A 22259-nucleotide genomic window follows, 5' to 3' on the forward strand; every position below is an offset into this window, starting at 1 on the left:
TGATCTGCCACACCTGTGGGCAGTACATTTAGAGTTGGAGTTGACCACTAGTGAGAGAGGGCAATTTTTTGATCTGAGAAAGTCAGTTTCTTGTGGAGTCTAATAGTCTGACTAAGGGATGGTTTTCAAAGATATGTCATTATTTGCTCAGAATAGAAGTGGATGACTGGAACATGTAGCAAAGTGCCAATGACTAGACCCTGACCCGACATGGGAATTCTTCTTTCTTATTGGTTCTTCTTTTCCTTTCTTATTACATACTCTTAGTATTGATATTTATAATGGTATGCTCTTCCTCCACCTTGCTCCCTTCCAACCCTCTGAACCCCAGTGGTTTGGCATTTCCTTATATTGGGGAAACATGTTCTCTCTGGACCAAAGACCTCTTCTCAAATTAATGCCAGACACTGCTAGGTTCAGCTACATATGCAACTGTAACCATAGTTTTCTCAATGTGTTCTCAATGGTCAGTGTTATAGTACCTGGGGGATTTGTAGGGTTTGGTTGGTTGATCACATTGTTTTCCCGTGCAGTTGCAACACCTTTCAGCTCTTTCAGGCTTTTCTTTAGCACCTTCATTGGGGTCCCCATGTTCACTCTGATGGTTAGATGCTAACGTGCTCAGCTGTATGCATTTAACTCTGGCAAAGACCCAGAGGAGGCATCTCTATATGTTTCTTGCTTCTAAGCACTTTGTGCATCAGCAATAGAGCTAGGGATTGGTGGCTTCATATGGGGTGGATCCCCATTTAAAGAAGACTCTGAATGATTTTTCTTTATTCCCTATTCCTCTATTTTACCTTGAATTTCCTATCCAAACTGTTTTGTTCTTTCTACTAAACAGGACTGAGGTTTGGCATTTTGGCCTTCCTTCTTCTTTGCACATCATAAGGTCTGTCAATTGTTTCTGGGGTACTCAAAGTTTTCTGTGGCTAGTATTTGCTTCACAGTGAGTACATTCCATGTGTGTGTTTTTGTGAGTGGGGTACTCACGATATTATCTCGACCCATACGTTTGCCTAGGTGTTTCATAAAGTCATTGTTTCTAATTTATAAATGTACCATTCATCCTTTATTCATTCTTCTTTTTTTAAACATCTGGGTTCTTTTTAGCTTCTGGCTATCATAAATAAGGCTGCTAGAACATGGTTGAGAATGTGTGCTTGTCATATGTTGGAACATCTTTGGGCTATATGTCTACGAGTGGAATAGCTGGGTTTTCAGGTAGCACTATGTTCAATTTTCTGCGAAACCACCAGACTGTTTTACAGAGTGGTTGTACCAGCTTACAATCCCACCAACACTCAAGAAGTTTTCTTTTCTCTCCACATTCTTGCCAGCATCTTCTGTCACCTGATTTTTGACCTTAGCCATTCTCATTAAAGTAAGGTGTATTCTCAGGGTTGTTTAGATTTAAATTTACCTGATAACTAGTCATATTTATAATTTATTTTTGTGCTTCATAGGTATTTGGAATTTCTCAGCTGAGAATTCTTTGTTGGGCTCTGTATACCATTTTTATATATAAATATTTGATTCTCTGGAGTATAACTTCCTGAGCTCTTTGTATATGTTGTATATTAGCCCTCCATCAGTTGCAGGAATATCAATCATCCTTCCTCAATCTGTTGTTGGACATTTTGTCTTCTTGATAATATGCTTAGCCTTCAGAAACTTTCCAATTTTATGAGGACCCAATTGTTGATTCTTGATCTTAGAGTATAATCTATTTGTTTTCTGTTGAGAAAACTTTCCCCTGTGACAATATGTTTTAAGATCTTCTCCACTTTGTTTCTAAAAATTCTTCCTTATACAGCTGAATGGCAAGGGCATTGATCTTAAGAGATAGTTAAGATTGTTGTGATTGATTTTATTGTCTTACCATAGTATTCTAATTGTTGTTGTTGTAGATGTTGTTAGTTGAAAATCATAAATATCAAAATATAAATTATTTAAAAACTGAATATGTTATGTGGTATGGTATTAATTAGGAAGTAGCCTGCAGCTATGCTTTATGGCAATACAAAGAAAGAGAATCCTTGGCCTATATTATGGCAAGTATTTTTAATTTCTGCAATCAAGAGTTAGAGACAAAAGATAAAGATTATGAGACCAGATTGAAGTATAAATGTCTTCTGTAAAAATGAGTTGTCCTGTAACTTCCTGTAAATCTTCATGGGAGGAATGATTTCCCACTTCTCTGGGATAGAAGAGAGGCTGGATGTTGATCTGGACACCTTGTATGTGTTTAATAAGTGATACCTAGGGAATGATGCCTTCACCAATCCAGAGTGTATTTTTTTCAAGTGGTTTCTAATTGGTGAAAAGGTGCAAGCAATTTTGATCTCCTATCTTACAGCTTTTTTTTTATTAATTTTCAGAGTGCAACTATCCATCCAAACAACTTCACTTTTGTTCCAATACTACATGTTGTGTCTCATGATGATGATGTGATTTCTCCATTTGTATTATTTCTTTTCTTGTTTTTTTCTGCCTTTCATTCCATCTTCCTTTCTTAAACATTTGTTTTTACTATTTGCTTTTAAAATTTAAAATAAGATTTTTGTCTCATTTCATCAAACATTACCACCATCAGGATCTATCCAGGATCCATGAACTATGTGGATACAATTCTAGGTAACTGGGTCCTATTGTCAGTGTGCTGAGAGTGAAACCCTCTCTTAGCATTTGTCTATAGTATTTGAGAAAATGGATGGGATCCCATACCAAAATGACACAACAGATTGTAGCATTGCAAAAAATTAATCACACCAGATTCTGTTTCCACCATTACAAAGATTAACCTCTTGTATGGAACACCTGATGTGGAAGAAAGACTTGATCCTCAGGTGACTTCATGTCCTATACAAGAACACTTAGCTTGGCATCCAGAGAGAAGTCCAAGTTCTGAAGAGTCATTCTCCTTGGATCATTTGAGAACCTCTCTTGATCCTAATGTCTACCCAAGTAGCAATGGAACACCCAATGCTGTGCAAAGCCTTAATCATCATGTGACTTTACTGAGTAACCAAGCCCAATATGTAGGTGAATCCTCAAATCCTTCAAGTTACCCTTCTTTTCAAAGGCAACCTCAGGCAAGCTCTTCATCTTCTGATTTGGTTCAAGGAAATGGTCCAGAGTTGAATGCAGACTTGCAGACACTGAGCCCTGTCTCTCCAATCAACCCTCAACCTTTGAAGCGCTACTCATGTTCCTACCCAAATTGTGGGAAATCTTACACAAAGGCTCACCAACTCAAAGACCACATGAAGAAACACACTGGAAAGAGCAGTTATGAGTGCAATGTGCCTGGCTGCAAATGGACCTTCTACCGTTCAACAGATCTAAACAGACACATAAAAAAGCACAGTGGTGAGAGGCCCCATGCTTGTCCCCTCTGCAACAAAAGCTATTCCAGAACCTGTTACCTCAAGCAGCATCTGAAGTCTCACTCCCAAGCATCATTCACCAGTACAAACTGTCTGTTCAAAAAATATCTTCCCTGAAATTGGTTTATTGTTTCTATGGACACCTCTGTCAACAAGTAGATTTTACTGTTGCCTGAAGAATACAAACAAATGAACAAAGAAACTAACATTTAGAATTTGAAAGTGGACCATGTGATCCTCACATCTATTTATTTGCATAGGGAAATCTCAACTGATCCCTTTTCAATACCAGATTTTTAAATCTAAGTTCCATACACTCTATACTGAACTTTTCCTCTTTAATATAATGTAAGTTGGCTACCTATCCCACGTCCTCCATGTGCTGCAGATGCAAGACCCATCACTAAGGAGTTTGTTTTCAAGAGCTCAATGTATGTTCCCAAGATGATGAATGCTGATATGGACACAGTTTATGCTGAAAATCAGGTGGAACTGGAAGAAAGACTCCACTTCTCAATCAGGAGTTTGAACTACAACACAAACTTGAAAATCTTTCTGCAAGAGTAGATGCAGTTGAGGAAGTAAACCTGAAGCTAAAATCAGAAAATCAAGTTCTTGGACAATATACAGATAACCTCTTGTCTGCTTCCAGTGTTTTTCAAACATCTAAAACGAAAAGCAAACGATAGTAAAGTGCTCACCTCACTGTCTTCGATGGATTGCTGCTTTTGTTCTTTCTACATAATCTTGGATATGATCCAAAAGTTAGAGTATCTTTGTTTGCTTAGCTAAGTATTTATAAAGACAATGTCAGATCTAGAAAATACTAAAGCTTAACAGGAGCATCTCTGAACTAACGTTATATGTATATATTAGTCTATGAAAATGTGCACATGAAGAGACTTTATATTAAAATTACAGATATTTTTGAAAATTGAAGAAGAATCTTTAGCCAATTTCTTATATAACATTCAGCAAAGTGGCTGGATATTAAATTACTTCAAACAAATCAGTAGCCTTCCTGTATTTAAAGGACAAACATGTGGAGAAAGAAATTAGGAATAAGATATCCCCTACAATAGTCACAAAAATGAAGAAATACCTTGGTGTGCCTCCAACTAAGTAAGTGAAGGACCTGTATGACAAGAACTTCAAACCTCTAAAGAAGGATATCAAGGAAAGTCTCAGAAAATGGAAAGATCTCCCATGCTCATGGAATGGAAGGATCAACATTCTAAAAATGACCATCTTACCGAAAGCAATCTACAGATTCAATGATATCCCTATCAAAATTCTAATGTAGTTCTTCATTGAGTTGGAAAGAGAAATGAGCGATTTCACCTGGAATAACAAAAGACTTAGAAAAGCGAAAACCATCCTCAAAAACAAGAAAACATCTGCAAGAATCACTATCCCTGACCTCAAGCTATAATACAAGGCAATTCTGATGAAAACTGTGTGGGACTGGTACAGAAATAGGCACATGGATCAATGGAATAGAATAGAAGACCCCGTAATGAGGCCCCATATATAGGGTCACCTGATTTTTGACCAAGGACCTGTAAATATTCAATGGAAAAATGACAGCTTATTCAACAAATTGTATTGGTCCAACTGGCACTCAGCATGCAGAAGAATGAAAATAGACCCTTTCTTATCTCCTTGTACAAAGCTTAAGTGTAAGTGGATCAAATATATCCACATTAAACCAGATACACTGAAACTATTAGATGAGAAAATAGGTAAAAACTTAGAATACTTAGGCATAGGAAAATAATTTTCTGAACAAAACACCAATGGCCCCTGCTCTAAGGTCAAAGATTAACAAATGAAACTTAATGAGATTGCAAGTTTCTGTAAGGCTTAGGACAGTGTCAAGAAACAAAACTGCAGCCAACAGAATGGGAAAAGATCATAACCAACTCCACATCTGATAGAGAGCTAATATCCAAGGTATACAAAGAACAGAAAAAGCTAGACACCAGATAATCCAACAACCCTATTAAAAATGCTGTACAGAGCTAAACAAAATGTTCTCAATTGAGGAAAATCCAATAACTGAGAAACATCTAGGAAGTGCTGGACATCCATAGCCATCAGGCAAATGCAAATCATAACAACCCTGTGATTCCACATCACACCAGTCAGATTGGCCAAGATCCAAATGTCAGATGACAACAGATGCAGGAGAGGCTGTGCAGAAAGAGGAACACTTTTCCACTGTTGGTGGGGTTGTAAAATTAAAATACAACTCTGGAAATCTGTCAGGCGATTCCTCAGAAAACTGGACATAGTACTACCTGAAAATCCAGCTATTCCACTTCTATGCATATACCCCAGTGGCACTCCAATATACAACAAAGACGCATGCACCACAATGTTCATAGCAGCACTATTTATGTTAGCCAGAAGCTGGAAAGAACCCAGATGCCCTTCAGTAGATAAATGGATACAAAAAATGTGGTACATTTAATCAATGAAGTACTACTCAGCTATCAGAAACAATGACTTAACCAAATTCTTAAGAAAATGGTTGCATCTAGAGAATAGCATCCTGAGTGAGATAACCCAGTCACAAAAGAACAGACATAATATGCAGTCATTGATAATGGGATACTAACCCCAGAAAACCCAGCCTACCCCAGAAAATACTCACAGACTGTGAAATTCAAGAAATAAAAAATAAAACATTATACTCAATCCTCACACACCAAGAAAACTTTGACTACTTCTGGGTTACATCCTGATTTACATGTACTTTTTGCTCATTGTAACTATTAAGACCTTAATGCAGAATATCAAACCTTAAAAAAAAGCAAAGCACTTACTAAAATGTATTCTTATACATTTATGTAAAAATGCTTAACATTTGTTCTTCTATCTGTGTTTATTTAGAAAATAAATTTAAAATGGAGTAAATATTAAACAAAATCTCTCTATTACATGAAATATTCCATTTGGTGTTGTAAAGATAGAGATGCTGGTGTGTGAGAAGTAGAAAAAAAGGAAAAGAAAAAAGACTTGAGGAAAGATAGAAATAGCAATGAAAACTGGATAAAAAGGAATAACCAACTCCCTATATTTTCCCTTTAAATGTGTGCTACATGTACCCCACAGGTACAAATTTGGGACATGAATGAAAGTGAATTTAGTCTAATGTGAGTGGATTGTGAGACGACTGAAAGGTTGGTCTCAAAGTTTATTTGTATGATGAGATGGACTTTTGGATATTTAATTGAGAGTATATTAATACCAAAATCGTAAATATAAAAGAGTTTTGTCAATGCGATAAGTATAATTTTTAGTGTTTTATCTCAGTTATATACCCAGAGTTTTTGAAACCAAATTAGTTACAGTATTTAAGTCATTCTTTAACAAATTTTAAAAGTTTAGTTTGTAGTTTCTATCTGATAAAGAGCTGATATGCAAAATATTAGCAAGTTTTTGTAACAGGAAATATCCAATAATGGAACTTCTAGTTCTTCGATGGGCTGCTGACTTGTAGATTTATCTAATGTACTAATGTAGGCATGGATGGTTGACTTAGTTATAAGGATATATAATCCTCCCATTACAGACATTTTGCAACCGTTTTGTGACCTTGTTACTGATATTTAAATTTGTGTTCAAGTTCTGCTTTGCAATTTAATAAAATTTTTTGAGAAAAAAAATTTGTTATGTTTGACATTTTTAAAATTTTATTGGTTATTCTGAACATTTACATTTCTTACCTTATATCCTCCCCTTTACTCCCCTTTCCTCCTCCCTCAACCTTGTTTTCATGAATTGCATCTCAAATAAAATGAGTAAAATCACTAGTTTTTAAACTCTGTGACTTTTTTTGATACTTTAAAATTGTGTGATTTATTGGCCTTTCTAATAAATATTTGTTGTGCATCTAGGTTTGTCTTTGTAATGACCCAGCCTTTCTAGAAAAGATTGTTTTAACAGTAACACAATCTGCAAGTCCTTGAATATAAAGTAACTCTCCTTTACAATAGACTTTTTTCACATATTCCTGTCTCAACTCTTCTTATTTCAACCCTAGTCACTACTGCACAAATTCTGTCTCATTCATACACATTAGTGTCTACTCCACCTATACATATATCATGATGTTGGATTTCTAGCGATGTAAAAATTTAGAATAATGACAGTTCTTATTTTTCTCATATTTTCTTGGACATACAATAGGTTGACAATATGATCTTTGCACTATATTTTAGCCACTTCTTTTGCTCCTCTATGGTATCCATCAGTCACAGGAATAAATTTTCATGATATTTTTTTATAGAACAATCAGTCCCCATTTTGACATCATCATAGAAATGTCTCTCGTTCCTAAAAGAGTTGTAGAGCATATGTTAGGATATGGTACTATACCAAAATCTTGGTTTAACTTCTGGGTCTATTATTTTAGATGCTCAAGTGTTATGAACTATCTTGTATAAAATTTCTTCTAACGTGATTTATACTCACTATTTATAAACTGCTTTATAAATTTATAAATGAAACACAAGTTGAAGGGAACATATTCATTTACTAGGCCAATAAATATGTAAGAGGCTTTCACAACATGTAGAATAATTACTTACAGTTTTAACATAAGAAAATCAGAATGAGGTAATATAAATTCAGATACTATGGTAGATTTCTGATACAACCAAGAGAGTAAGACATACTGGTTTTGAGCTGCCAAGGTCAGTGGTTTCCTCTGAGACTAAAACATTCCATCATTCAGTAATCTTCAGGAATATTAGGTAGGAAGGGAAACGACTAATAATACATCCATGAAGTCCCTGAATAAGCACAAAACACCCATTATATCCATTATGCCACTCTTCCTTTGCAGCCCAAACCTACATGCCTGGGAGAGGTTGATATTAGCTTAGTCACTTGAAAAAGGCACTATACAATTGTTGTGCTGTCAATTTTCTTCAGGTTTCTACCTCTAGTGAATTGTCACCAATGATGAAGTGGACATTGGAGATAAAGCTGCTTTTGTGTAATTTTTGCCCCTGTAACACCTCATCTGCTTTTGTGAAAATAACCTCCATAAAACTTACTGATTTCCCAAGTTGGAATTTAGTTCTCTCTCTCCCCACCTCCTCCCTACCTACCTCGGTCCCTCCCTCCCTACCTCCCTTCCTACATACCTCCCTCTTTCTCTATCTCTCAATCTCTCTCTTTCTAGCTCTTCACACACACACACACACACACACAAACACACACACACACACACAAACACACACACACACATATATATATATATATATATATATATGTATATGTATATGTATATGTATATGTATATGTATATATATGTATATATATACCATGAGTCTTATCTGATATTAGTAGGCATGAATATTATGAATATTATGTCTCCCCAGGAAATATGATAGCTAAGGTAGTGAGTGTTTTTTATTGCAATACTGAAAAACATTTAAAACATGGAACACATGCTATTTTGTTGTATTGGTTCTCACCCTTATGTTAATTACAACCTCCTTATCTCCTCAATGAAAGAGAGTCCACTGGGTATCACCCCAACCTGGATCATCTATTCCCAGCAGGTCTAGTCATATCCTCTCCTGCTGAGGCCTAACCAGGGAGGCCAAAAAGAAGAAAAGAGTACCAATATCAATGAACAGAGATTGAGATAGCCCCTGTTTAACTTCCAGAATGCTTCCTGGGCTCCACATGATGTTTGTCAGTCTGTTTCTATACTCTACTGGATGAAGACTCAGGAGACAATAATGCTAGGTTCCTACATGCAAGCATAGAAGACTAGCCAAGTATCATTAATATGGTCTAGTGTGGACTCCCTCCCATGAAATGTATCTCTCTTTGGGATAATCATTGGAGGGCTGTTTCCTCACTGTCTGTTCCATCTTTATCTCTGCACAATATGTAGGCAAGACAAACTTGACGTTCCAACAAGGGCAGTAAGACAACATGAGAATATCTAAGGGATTCAATTTGGAACAAAGTAGGCACAGTATTATTGTTCACAGATGACTTGAATGTATAAATAGCAGACCGCCAAGTTCTACCAGAAAACTTCCACAGCTGATGAACTCATTCAGCTAGATGCTTGCACAAAAAATTAATAAAATAAAAATCAGTAGGCCTGATTTGTGCAAATGATATGCTGAGACAGAATTTAAGGTGATAATTCTCTTATAATACCCAAAAATCCTAAAAAAAATTCCTCATATGACTTTAACCCAGCAAGTCAAAGACCTATATAACAGGAACTTCATGTCTATGAAGAAACTGGGGAAGATATCAGAAGATGCAAAGATCTACCATGATCCGGACTGAGCAGGATTAACATAGTTAATTAACTATCTTAACAAAAGCAATTTACAGATTCAAAATAATTTCCATTAAAATTGTAATACAATTATTTAGAGGCAATCTAACATGTTCTGGTGTCTAGAGAGCATATACATATACTTAAGGACAAACAAACATGTAAAAAGTATACAAAAAAAGCTTGAAAATAAATTTGTCACTCATAAATATTACTGATTAGTTGATATATACAAAATGTAATGAAAACAAATCAATGTGTACTGATATCAGTTGGTTCAATAGGACTATATACATTTTGTGCTTCAAAATTTTGATTACCTCTCTAATGTGGTGTAGTTTGAAGGGACCACTCACATTCACACACACACACACACACACACACACAATTCAGAGACAATAAGAAAACCTGGCATCACAGATAACAAGATGTTAAGAGTGTAGTGCTAGTAACTAAGCAAGGGAATCAAACACAACCTGAAAATGACAGAAACAAGGAAGAGACAGCCCAACACACCAGAAAAGCAAGATTTGGACATAAAAACAAACTGCATGATAAGGATGATGAAGGTCTTCCAGAGGCACATTAATTACATGAGAACCAGTAAACAAGTTGAAGAAACACATGAGAACCATTAAACACGTATAAGACCTTAAAGAGGCAACAGAAAATCAGTTAAAGAGCTACAGAAAAATACAACCACACAGGTGAAGGAATTAGAAACAAAAATAGAAAAAAATAATCACAAAAAGAAACAACCCTGGAGATAGAAAACCTCAGAAAGAGATTAGAAGTCATAGACACAAGCATTACCAACGGAATGCAAGAGATGGAAGAGAGTTTCTCAGGGGCAAAAGATACCAGAGTAAACATTGGCACATCAGTCAGAGATAATGCAAAAATCTAAAAGCATTATCCTAAAGCATCTAGTAATTCCAGGACTCAATGAGAAGAGTCACAAAAGTATAATAGTAGTAGAAGAAAATAAAGACTCTCAAATAAAAGTGTCACTAAATATCTTGAACAAAATTTTAGAGGCTAATTCACTAACCTAAAGGGAGGGATGACCATGAACACACAAGAAATCTACAGAACTCCAAATAGATTACACCAGATAAATAAAATTCCCTCTGACATAAAATAGTCAAAATACCAAATATTCAAAACAAAGAAAGTATAGCAAAAGAGGTATACTCAGCTTGGACTGTATAGCTTAACCTGTCCACTAAATCTGTGCTTTTACATGTTTAGAACTTTGTTTATACATTCCAAATTTTTAAGAGTTGTGTCCTTGTTTTGTTTCTCAGAATTGTGTTATTATAGCATGAACTGAATATGCCATGCATCAGGAATCTATGAAGGTCTTTCTAGATAGGTATCAATCAGTCAGTATATTCTGGCTTTTTTGAGATTTATTCCAGGCCAATTTTTTTATTTGTCAGGCACAGGCTGAGTCTCAGAGCTTAGGAATTACTGGAAAGTCTATGAGTTTGACTTTAACCATTTCTATGTTTTTAGTGTCTTACATTATACAAATGAGGCTTTTTGCAAAAGTCTCAGAGTCCCCCAAATCCTTGTGTTTTTCTATCACTTGTGAAAACCCTAAAGAAGAAAACCACACAAACATAATTCTACTTCTAACAATAAAAATAATAGAGACCAATAATGGTTCTTTGATATCTCTTAGCATCATTGGATTCATTTCCCCAATAAAGAGACATAGATTATCAGAATGTATACACAATCCGAGTCCAAAATTTTGCTGCATACCGGAAACTTCTCTCAGGAACAAACACAAATAGTACCTCAGAGTAAAAGGTTAGGAAGAAATTTAAAGGAAAAATGGTACTAAGAAACAATCTAGAGTGGCTATTCTAATAGCAAATAAGATCAATTTTCAACCAAAAGTTACCAACATTGTTAAGGAAGGACAATATTGACTAATCAGAGGGAAAGTTCTATCAAGGTGAAGAACTGTGCTCCAAATACAAGAGCACCTACATTTAGTAAAAAAAAAAAAAAAAAAAAAAAATGACATGGTTCCATGCACCCTTTCAAATAACCATGGAAGAAGGCTCCTCTTCAAAAACAAAAACAAATGAAAAAGACCACATACACATGAACAATGCCCTAGTCAACAATACCATGTTCAAGGAAGAAATAAATAAAATCTTAAGGATTTTCAAAATTTAATGAAAACGAGAGCACACCAAACTGAAACTATGGGATGCAATGAAAGCAGTACTAAGAAGAAAACTCATTGCTTGGATTTATTCCAAAAGAAACTGCAGAGAGCATACACAACCAGCTTGACAGAAGAACTAAACCTTATAGAACAAAAAGAAGAAGATACATCTAAGAGAAATAGACAGCAGGAAACTTTGAAAATCAGAGATGAAATCAACAAAGTAGAAACAAAAAGGAACTATACAAAAAATCAACAAAACCAGGAGCTAGGTCTTTGATAAAATCAAAAAAGATTGATGAAACCTGAGCCAGACTAACTAGAGGACACAGAGACTATCTTAATTAACAAACTCAGAAAAGAAAATGAAGATATAACAACAGAAACTTAAGAAAGTAAAAACAAATCATCAGATCCTGCAACAAAAGTGTATATTCAACCAAACAGAAAATGTTGAGAAAATGTCTCATATTCTCCGTATTACCAAAGATCAAATTTAAATCTACATCAAGTAAATCATCGCAACAGTCCCATAATCCCTATATAAAAACAAGAACTCATCAAAAGCCTCTGATCCCAAGGGGGGGAAAAGCCAATGGTTTCAGTGGCATATTTTATCAGACATTCAGAGAAGAACTGATACCAATACTGTCGACACTATTTCAAGAAATAGAAAGAGAAGGAACACTACACAAATCATTCTTTGAAGCCAAAATTACTCTAATGCTTAAATAACACAGAGACCCTACAAAGAAAGAAAGAAAGTGTCAGAAAATATTCCATCATGAACAGCAGTGAAAATATTCAATCGAATTCTTGTAAAAAGAATACTAGAACACAACATATGATCCTTTACCATGATCAAGTAAAGTTCATCCCAGGGATACAGGGAGAGTTCAATATATGAAAATCCATCAAAGTAATCAACCAAAAACAAAATCAAATAAATAAACCATATAAAGATCTCTTTAGATGCTTAGATGTAACTTGAGAAAATAAAATACCATTTCATGTTAATGGTTTGGAAATATCTGGAACTTTAGGCTGATCCTTAAAGATAGTAAAAGCAATATACAGCAAATGAACAGCCAATATTAATCTAAATAGGGAGAACGTTGAAGCAATCACACTAAAATCAGATACTCGACAAGTCTGCCCAATCTTCTATTACTCTTCTTCTGTAATGGAGTACTGGAAGTCTTAACGGAGCAATCATACCTCAAATTCAGTCAAATGGATGTAAATTAGAAAACAAGATGTAAATTATCACTATTTGTTGATGATATGATAGTATACTTATGTGACTCAAAGAATTCCACCAGAAACCTTTTACAGCTGATAAGCTGTATTTTCCACAATCCCTTTTGCTTTCAATGGCCTCTCATAGTAACAAGCCTCAAGAGTTCTTCATGGCCCCTTCAAAACCAGGACCACATGGGGGATTCTTACATATTACTAAGTATAGCTGCATTGTGAGGTGCAACTTTCCATGTCTCAGGAACACAGATTCTTTCTGCTCTCCAAAAATACTTTTCAGAAGATTTTACCACAGTGATGCTGGCCTGTTCTTAATCATCCCTAATTTTTTAGCTCCAGACAAATAGCATCAATTGTCCGGATATCCTCATTCCCGTGATCATAAAGCCAGAGACCCAGGCTTAAAGCTGCTGAGTTATGCTGCTTGCAGGAGGTTGAATCTGTCCCTTTGTTGTATTACATTATCACTACATGCCTATTTTCTAACTCCTTCACTGCTTAAGAATTTTTCCACCCAACTACCTGAAAACCAATGTTTAGGCCACAGACTGAAATTCTGCACTGAAATAAACCACATGATCTTGGGCCAGGTCTGAACAGTTCAGATCACCCTCACCAACAAAGTCTTCTGTATCCCATCAAGGATAGTTTATTAAACCCCATTTAAAGAATTAAAGTACTCTTTAAATCCAAAATACCAAAATCCACATTTTTCCAAACAAATGAATGATAAGGCCTTTCAAAGCAATAACCCACTCCTGGTGCCATTTTCTGTCTTAAGGTTTCACTGCTTTCAACAGACACCATGACCAAGGCATGTATTACAGATAACATTTAGTTGGGATTACTTTGTAGATTCATTGATTCAGTTCATTATCAAGGCAGGAACATGGCAAGTCCAGGCATGCAAAGTGCCTGAGGAGTTGAGAGTTCTACATTTTCATCCAAAGGATGATAGGAACAGACTTGGTCTCCTCTTGTAGATAGGAGGAGGGTCTCAAAGTCCATCTCCACAATGACACACTTACTCCAATAAAGCCACACAATCCATAGTGCCACTGCCTGGGCCAAGTATATGTAAACCATAACAGGATGGATCCCTATTTATTCATATCAGTCTTATTTATAAAAGCCATGAGCTGGAAAGAACCCAGATGTCCTTCAAAAGAGATATGCATACAACAAATACATGGAACATTTACTCAATGATGCACTACAGAGCTATTCAAAACACTGACTATATGAAACTCTTAGGCAAATGGAAGGAACTAGAAAATATCCTCCTGAGTGAGGTAACCCCTTCACAAAAAAACACACATGGTATGCACTCACTGATAAAGGGATATCAGCCCAAATGTTTTGAAGACCCAATATATATCTCACAGATCATATGAACATCGATAAGAAAGAAGACCTAAATGTGGATGCTTCAGTCATTCTTAGAAGGGGAAGTAAAATACCCTGGGGAAGAAATTATGCCCAGCTCCTTGTGTCATTAGTTGGGCTTTACCTATTGTCTTCTGTGCCATGACAAAGGGCTTGTGCAATTTTTCCAGCTCTGATCTTTGTAGCACTCGAGGCTGACTCTAAGCTGGTCTCTTCTTAATCAACTCTAATTTTTTTGATCCAGCATAACAGCATCAGTTTTCCCCGTGGTCCCTTTATTCTTGTCTCTATTTCTAAAATCATCTGGCCAGAGCATTTACTGCTGCCTGAAGACAGTGATTATGTACCCCTTGTTTTAATACATTATCACTATATTTTTTTTTATTTTTAATTTTTTTATTTATTTACTTGTATCCCAAACACTGCTCTTTTGTCACTTCCTTACAGAGTCCCTCTCCCACCAACTCCCCTTTCCTCTCACAGGGGAGAAGGCTCCGTGGGAATCCACCCACACTAGCACATCTAATTTTATCTCATCAGGATTAGGCCCATCCTTTTTCATTGAGGTCAGACAAGGTAACCTTCTAAGGAAACAGATTCCAGTCACACAACAGCTTTAGGTACAGTCCCTTATGCAGTTGTTGGGGGATCCACGTGGAGACTAAGAGTCTGCTACATATGTGCGTGGGGATGGGGATTGGATCAGCCTGTGCATGCTCTTTGGTGAGAGCTCTCAGGAGTCCAGATTACTAGACTCTATTGATCACCCTTTTGGATGTTCTTTTTGTTTACCCACTTATATACTACCTAAGCTTGCCTCTCCAAAGTACACAAACTCTCTGAACAATAATTCAATACAATTTTGTGTACTAAATTCAAGGTTACTAATTCATTTAACAGTATAAAATTGAACCATGGTTATAAAACCATGGTATTATTTCAAGACTGCTTCATTTGTGATAGTCCCTTAGACATTTCAAATACTTTCACATTTTTCATATGATTCCAACCATCAGTAGTCTCTGACATTTTATTACCTATAAGTTTTAGTTAAGGTTTTATTGCTCTGAAGAGACACTATGAACAAGTCATTTCTTGTAAAGGCAAACATTTAATTAGGGCTGGTTAACAGTCTGAGAGGTTCAGTCCATTTCTTCATGGTAAGAAGCATGGAATCATGTAGCATGACAGACATGGTGTTGGCAGAGATGATCATTCTACTGCTTGATACAAAGTGAGCCAAGGGAGCCCTCTCATTGTGCATTGGGTGGAGCCACAGCATTGGACCATCAAAGCACACACTGATAGTGAAACACTACCTTGAATAAAGCCACAACTACTTCAACAAGGTCACAGCTAATATTCACACTCCCTAGTCACTCTGTTCTACTCTCTATCATATAGGCATATTCAAAAACATGAGCTGCATCATTGATGTGAACAGTATTAGGGTGTGCATTCAAAGTAACTATTTGGCTGAGTGAGATCTGTGTTTGTGTAATTTCTGCAGGAATTGTTGGATCCAAACTCCTTGATCCTTAAATGCCTTAAAAATCATTACCACCTGTGTGATACCTATAAATAATTAATTTCCCTGTAGGGCTAGGTACAGACTCAGTTAATTCTGGAACACAACAATTTTATGTCCTCAGAAATCACTTATCAGAATATTTCTTCATATTAAAATGGTCTATTCTTATCTCCATTGATATCCTATCTCCAGCTAGCAAGAATCTGCAATCCCTTCGGTTCTTGTCCCTAGAGCCAGAGGTACAAGGCCATTGCTCCCAAATGATTCTGCTTCCTGGGCCTGGTACTTGTCTCCCTTATTCTATTAAGTCATTCCCAGTTTAATATTAGCTGTCTTGGCCTTTTCTGTGTAATTTTCAACTGAAGGATCTGAATGCTCAATTACAGAGTTCTGGGATTTAAGGCATGTGTCATCATTCCTCGACCATATCATATTTTTTTTAAAGTAGAACTGGCTCATTCCCAGGCTGACCTAGAACTTAGAAATCTACCAATTTGTCTTCTGAGAGTTGGGATAAAAGGCACATACTACCATTTAAACCTAGTATCAAAGGTACAAAGAGAACTCAAGAAGCTATAGTGCCAGGGAAATATTTGTGATCTCCAGAAAACCAGACAGGATTGATATGATGCAACTCACAGCTAGGTCCTTATTCAAGCTATCTCATGACCACATTTACATTTGCAAGGCAGGATAGTTTGTATTGTACTGCAACCTCAAAATTCTACTGGAATAATGTTTTATAGAAAGCATTGATTAGAATGGCTGGGTACAAACATCTACTTGGAATACTACTGTGGCCTTGAACATAATTGGGTGATGCTGGGAGTCATATCATAAACTTAATATCTGCTTCCCTCTGCATTGACAGTTTTGAGGCAAACACTGACTTTGTAACCAGGTTTGTTGGGGAAATAATCCAGAACTGCTGGTCTTGTTTTTATATAAAACCTTGAAACTCTCATCATATTTGGAGTAGTCTAGTGATTGGAGCTATGCTCTGTTTGATACGGGTTGCTGAGCTACCTCAACCAGTAAGCCATTATACTAAATCTCTGCCTACTTACATATATAGAAAGATACACTGTGAAAGTGTTGGTCCTCTAGAGAAGCCTGGCAAATGCAGGAGGTAAGTAAAAGAAAGAGATCATTTGCAAGTCCACTTGGTCAAACTTAGTTATTCATCCATCTGATAAATATCTTCTGAAATGAAATCATGATACACTATGTTGTCCCCTACTTTTAATGTGTTTTAGGACACAAAAACCACATTTTTCTGAGGTCAAGGTTGTGATTTCCAACAGGTTCCTTTTTTTGTCCACTTGAAAATACCTAGAAAGCCAAAAGATCTACACAAGATGGACACACATGTGAGATAGTGACTGGTTGAATTTTGTTAATTGGTTGGTGACCAAGAACACGTGACAGGAAGACATACTTTAATCCAGGATACACCTTCCGCTGGAGGCCTATATAAGTCCATGGAAGCAGGAAAGAGTGCCTATTTGTCAGCTTGTCCTCAGCTTGTTCACAAGTCTGTCCCTACACTGGTACTGGCACCAGCTGTTCCAGTTTCCAGCCTCTAGATTAGACCAGCTGTACCAATCTGTGTTCCAATACTCAAAACTACATTTCTTTTGGACTTTTCATCCTCAGCTTGCCATTGTGAGTGTACAGGACTGCGAACCGTAAGTACATCCAAAAATTCTTTTTTTGACATATATATATAGAGAAAAATTAATTTCATAATTTTATTTTTATGGGATATTTTATTCATTTAACTTTTATCTATATGTTCTTTCCTGGTTTCCTCTACACAAACCTTCATTCTGTCTACATCAAGTTGTTTCTATGAGAGTTCTACCTCACCACCCTAAGTTTTCCCTACACAAGGTCATCAAGTTTATACTGGACCAAGGGCTTCCCCTTAAAGCAATAGTTAGGTCATATTCTGCTACATGCAGCAGGAACCTTGGTTTCTTCCTCCATATTTGCTCTTTGGTGGGTGGTTTAATCCCTTGGAGCTCTGGACAGTCAGGCTGGTTGGTATTATTGTTCTTACAACGGGGTTGCAAACTTCTTCAACTCTTTTAGGACATTCCATAACTTCTCCAATGGGGTCCCAGTACTCAGTCTGATGGCTGGCTATAAGCATCTGTGTTGGTTTCAGAAAGGCTCTGGCCTTACTTCTAAGTAGGTCTTCTAAGTTACTTCTTCTAAGTTAGAATGAAGCTTCCGTAATTCCTTCTTCATCACCATACAGTCTGTGAATTTTATTGTGGTTTCATAAATTTATTTAATGATCACAAGCTTAATTTATGCTATTGGCATGAATTTAGAAGTTCATAAAAAATCCATATACAGTTTATGTGGGACTTTCCTTTAGTTGTTTGAAATGGAATTCTAAGCCCCATAATTAGAGTTTTTACGGTATTTCTTTTGCATCTTAAGAGACAGGGTGGGAGCCACCCCTAGCCTTGGCCATGGAATGCTTAAGAACATATTCCTGTGAGTCCTATCATTCCCAGGGAAGGAGGAAGGGGCTACACAAGTCTAAGTCAACAATGATTAGCACAATGATTGAGCACTATAGGAGAAAAAAATTTGTGAAGCCAGGTGTCGATACAATATTTTAAAATACTGTTCCTTGTGGAGTTGATCTGCCACACCTGTGGGCAGTACATTTAGAGTTGGAGTTGACCACTGGTGAGAGAGGGCAATTTTTTGATCTGAGAAAGTCAGTTTCTTGTGGAGTCTAATAGTCTGACTAAGGGATGGTTTTCAAAGGTATGTCACTATTTGCTCAGAATAGAGGTGGATGACTGGAACATGTAGCAAAGTGCCAATGACTAGACCCTGACCCGACATGGGAATTCTTCTTTCTTATTGGTTCTTCTTTTCCTTTCTTATTACATACTCTTTGTATTGATATTTATAATGGTATGCTCTTCCTCCACCTTGCTCCCTTCTAACCCTCTGATCCCCAGTGTTTTGGCATTTCCTTATATTGGGGAAACATGTTCTCCCTGGACCAAAGACCTCTTCTCAAATTAATGCCAGACACTGCTAGGTTCAGCTACATATGCAACTGTAACCATAGTTTTCTCAATGTGTTCTCAATGGTCAGTGTTATAGTACCTGGGGGTTTTGTAGGGTTTGGTTTGTGGATCACATTGTTTTCCCATGCATTTGCAACCCCTTTCAGCTCCTTCAGGCTTTTCTTTAGCACCTTCATTGGGGTCACCAAGTTCACTCTGATGGTTAGATGCTAACGTGCTCAGCTGTATGCATTTAACTCTGGCAGAGACCCAGAGGAGGCATCTCTATATGTTTCTTGCTTCTAAGCACTTTGTGCATCAGCAGTAGAGCTAGGGATTGGTGGCTTCATATGGAGTGGATCCTCATTTAAAGAAGACTCTGAATGATTTTTCTTTATTCCCTATTGCTCTATTTTACCTTGTATTTCCTATCTAAAGTGTTTTGTTCTTTCTACTAAACAGGACTGAGGTTTGGCATTTTGGCCTTCTTTCTTCTTTACACATCATAAGGTCTGTCAAATGTTTCTGGGGTACTCAAAGTTTTCTGTGGCTAGTATTTGCTTCACAGTGAGTGCATTCCATGTGTGTGTTTTTGTGACTGTGGTACTCACAATATTATCTCGACCCATACATTTGCCTAGGTGTTTCATAAAGTCATTGTTTCTAATTTATAAATGTACCATTCATCCTATATCCATTCTTCTTTTTTTAAACATCTGGGTTCTTTTTAGCTTCTGTCTATCATAAATAAAGCTGCTAGAACATGGTGGAGCATATGTGCTTGTCATATGTTGGAACATTTTTGGGCTATATGTCTAGGAGTGGAATAGCTGGGTTTTCAGGTAGCACTATGTTCAATTTTCTGCGAAACCACCAGACTGTTTTACAGAGTGGTTGTACCAGCTTACAATCCCACCAACACTCAAGAAGTTTTCTTTTCTCTCCACATTCTTGCCAGCATCTTCTGTCACCTGATTTTTGACCTTAGCCATTCTCATTAAAGTAAGGTGTATTCTCAGGGTTGTTTAGATTTAAATTTACCTGATAACTAGTCATATTTATAATTTATTTTTGTGCTTCATAGGTATTTGTAATTTCTCAGCTGAGAATTCTTTGTTGGGCTCTGTATACCATTTTTATATATAAATATTTGATTCTCTGGAGTATAACTTCCTGAGCTCTTTGTATATGTTGTATATTAGCCCTCCATCAGTTGCAGGAGTATCAAACATCCTTCCTCAATCTGTGGTTGGACATTTTGTCTTCTTGATAATATGCTTAGCCTCCAGAAACTTTCCAATTATATGAGGTCCCAATTGTTGATTCTTGATCTTAGAGTATAATCTATTTGTTTTTTGTTGAGAAAACTTTCCCCTGTGACAACATGTTTTAAGCTCTTCTCCAATTTGTTTTCTAAAAATTCTTCCTTATGCAGCTGAATGGCAAGGGCATTGATCTTAAGAGATAGTTAAGATTGTTGTGACTGATTTTATTGTCTTACCATAGTATTCTAATTGTTGTTATTGTAGATGTTGTTAGTTGAAAATCATAAATATCAAAATATAAATTATTTAAAAACTGAATATGTCATGTGGTATGGTATTAATTAGGAAGTAGCCTGCAGCTATGCATTATGGCAATACAAAGAAAGAGAATCCTTGGCCTATATTATGGCAAGTATTTTTAATTTCTGCAATCAAGAGTTAGAGACAAAAGATAAAGATTATGAGACCAAATTGAAGTATAAATGTCTTCTGTAAAAATGAGTTGTCCTGTAACTTCCTGTAAATCTTAATGGGAGGAATAATTTCCCACTTCTCTGGGATAGAAGAGAGGCTGGATGTTGATCTGGACACCTTGTATGTGTTTTAATAAGTGATGCCTACAGAATGATGCCTTCACAAATCCAGAGTGTATTTTTTTCAAGTGGTTTCTAATTGGTGAAGAGGTGCAAGCAATTTTAATCTCCTATCTTACAGCTTTTTTTTTTATTAATTTTCAGAGTGCAACTATCCATCCAAACAACTTCACTTTTGTTCCAATACTACATGTTGTGTCTCATGATGATGATGTGATTTCTCCATTTGTATTATTTCTTTTCTTGTTTTTTTCTGTCTTTCATTCCATCTTCCTTTCTTAAACATTTGTTTTTACTATTTGCTTTTAAAATTTAAAATAATATTTTTGTCTCATTTTATCAACCTTTACCACCATCAGGATCTATCCAGGATCCATGAACTATGTGGATACAATTCTAGGTAACTGGGTCCTATTGTCAGTGTGCTGAGAGTGAAACCCTCTCTTAGCATTTATCTATAATATTTGAGAAAATGGATGGGATTCCATACCAAAAGGACACAACAGATTGTAGCATTGCAAAAAAATAATCACACCAGATTCTGTATCCACCATTACAAAGATTAACCTCTTGTACTCTATAAGTCTCCACAGCAAGAGGTTTCATCATCACACAAGTTTCTTTTCATTCACTCTCTTCATTCAAAACAAACCCCACATGACCTACTGCTCCTGTAAAAACCCACCAGTCCCACCAACAAATCCTGTTCCACATTCTCTTCTAAAGTTGATGAATGCAACCATGTAACTGTATATTGTTTATAAAGTAAATCAGAGGCAAGCTAACATACACAGTTCCTAAGAGTTTACTTAATGAGAGCATCTTCTAAACTCTAAGAGCCTGGGGTGAGATATTTAAACATGTCTTCTAAGTATGGGGGCCTACATGTGGAAACATATGTCTTATGAAATCATAGACTCAGAAGTTCTGAACATATCAGGCCTAGCTTTATAAAAGGAGATCCCAGAGTAATGAAGCATTTGTTTGCCCATCCCACCTTCATCAGAGCCCTGAAAGTTGTGAATCCCTGATCTCCAGAAAACATTTTATGCCTTCTTGTGTCTACCATTTAAGTTCTTCCTGTCTGCCGAGTTTGAGTATTCTCAAGAACTTTAATCTCTACCACTGAATACCTAGTTTAGCCAGATGTTGATTTTTCTCCCAACAGTGCAGAAACTTGAAGAGTCCCCAGGCCATTTGTGAAGCCTGCATAGACATGGAAGAATCCACAGGTGCATTCCAGCCAGGGAGGTGTAATCCCCAACCTTTCCCTGTGGAGTCCAGCCAGTTTGTCTC

The 22259-nt window shown here is 36.5% G+C and overlaps 1 pseudogene across 1 annotated transcript; it reads left to right on the plus strand.

The window, feature by feature from the left end:
• The first annotated feature begins 3833 nt into the window (after positions 1 to 3833).
• Positions 3834 to 4078, plus strand: LOC308415742 (short coiled-coil protein-like; annotated as a pseudogene). Its single transcript has one exon. The product of its transcript is annotated as a short coiled-coil protein-like (transcript).
• Positions 4079 to 22259: the final 18181 nt, after the last annotated feature.

Source organism: Micromys minutus (assembly GCF_963924665.1).
Source record: "Micromys minutus genome assembly, chromosome: X".
NCBI classification, from domain to species: Eukaryota; Metazoa; Chordata; class Mammalia; order Rodentia; family Muridae; genus Micromys; species Micromys minutus.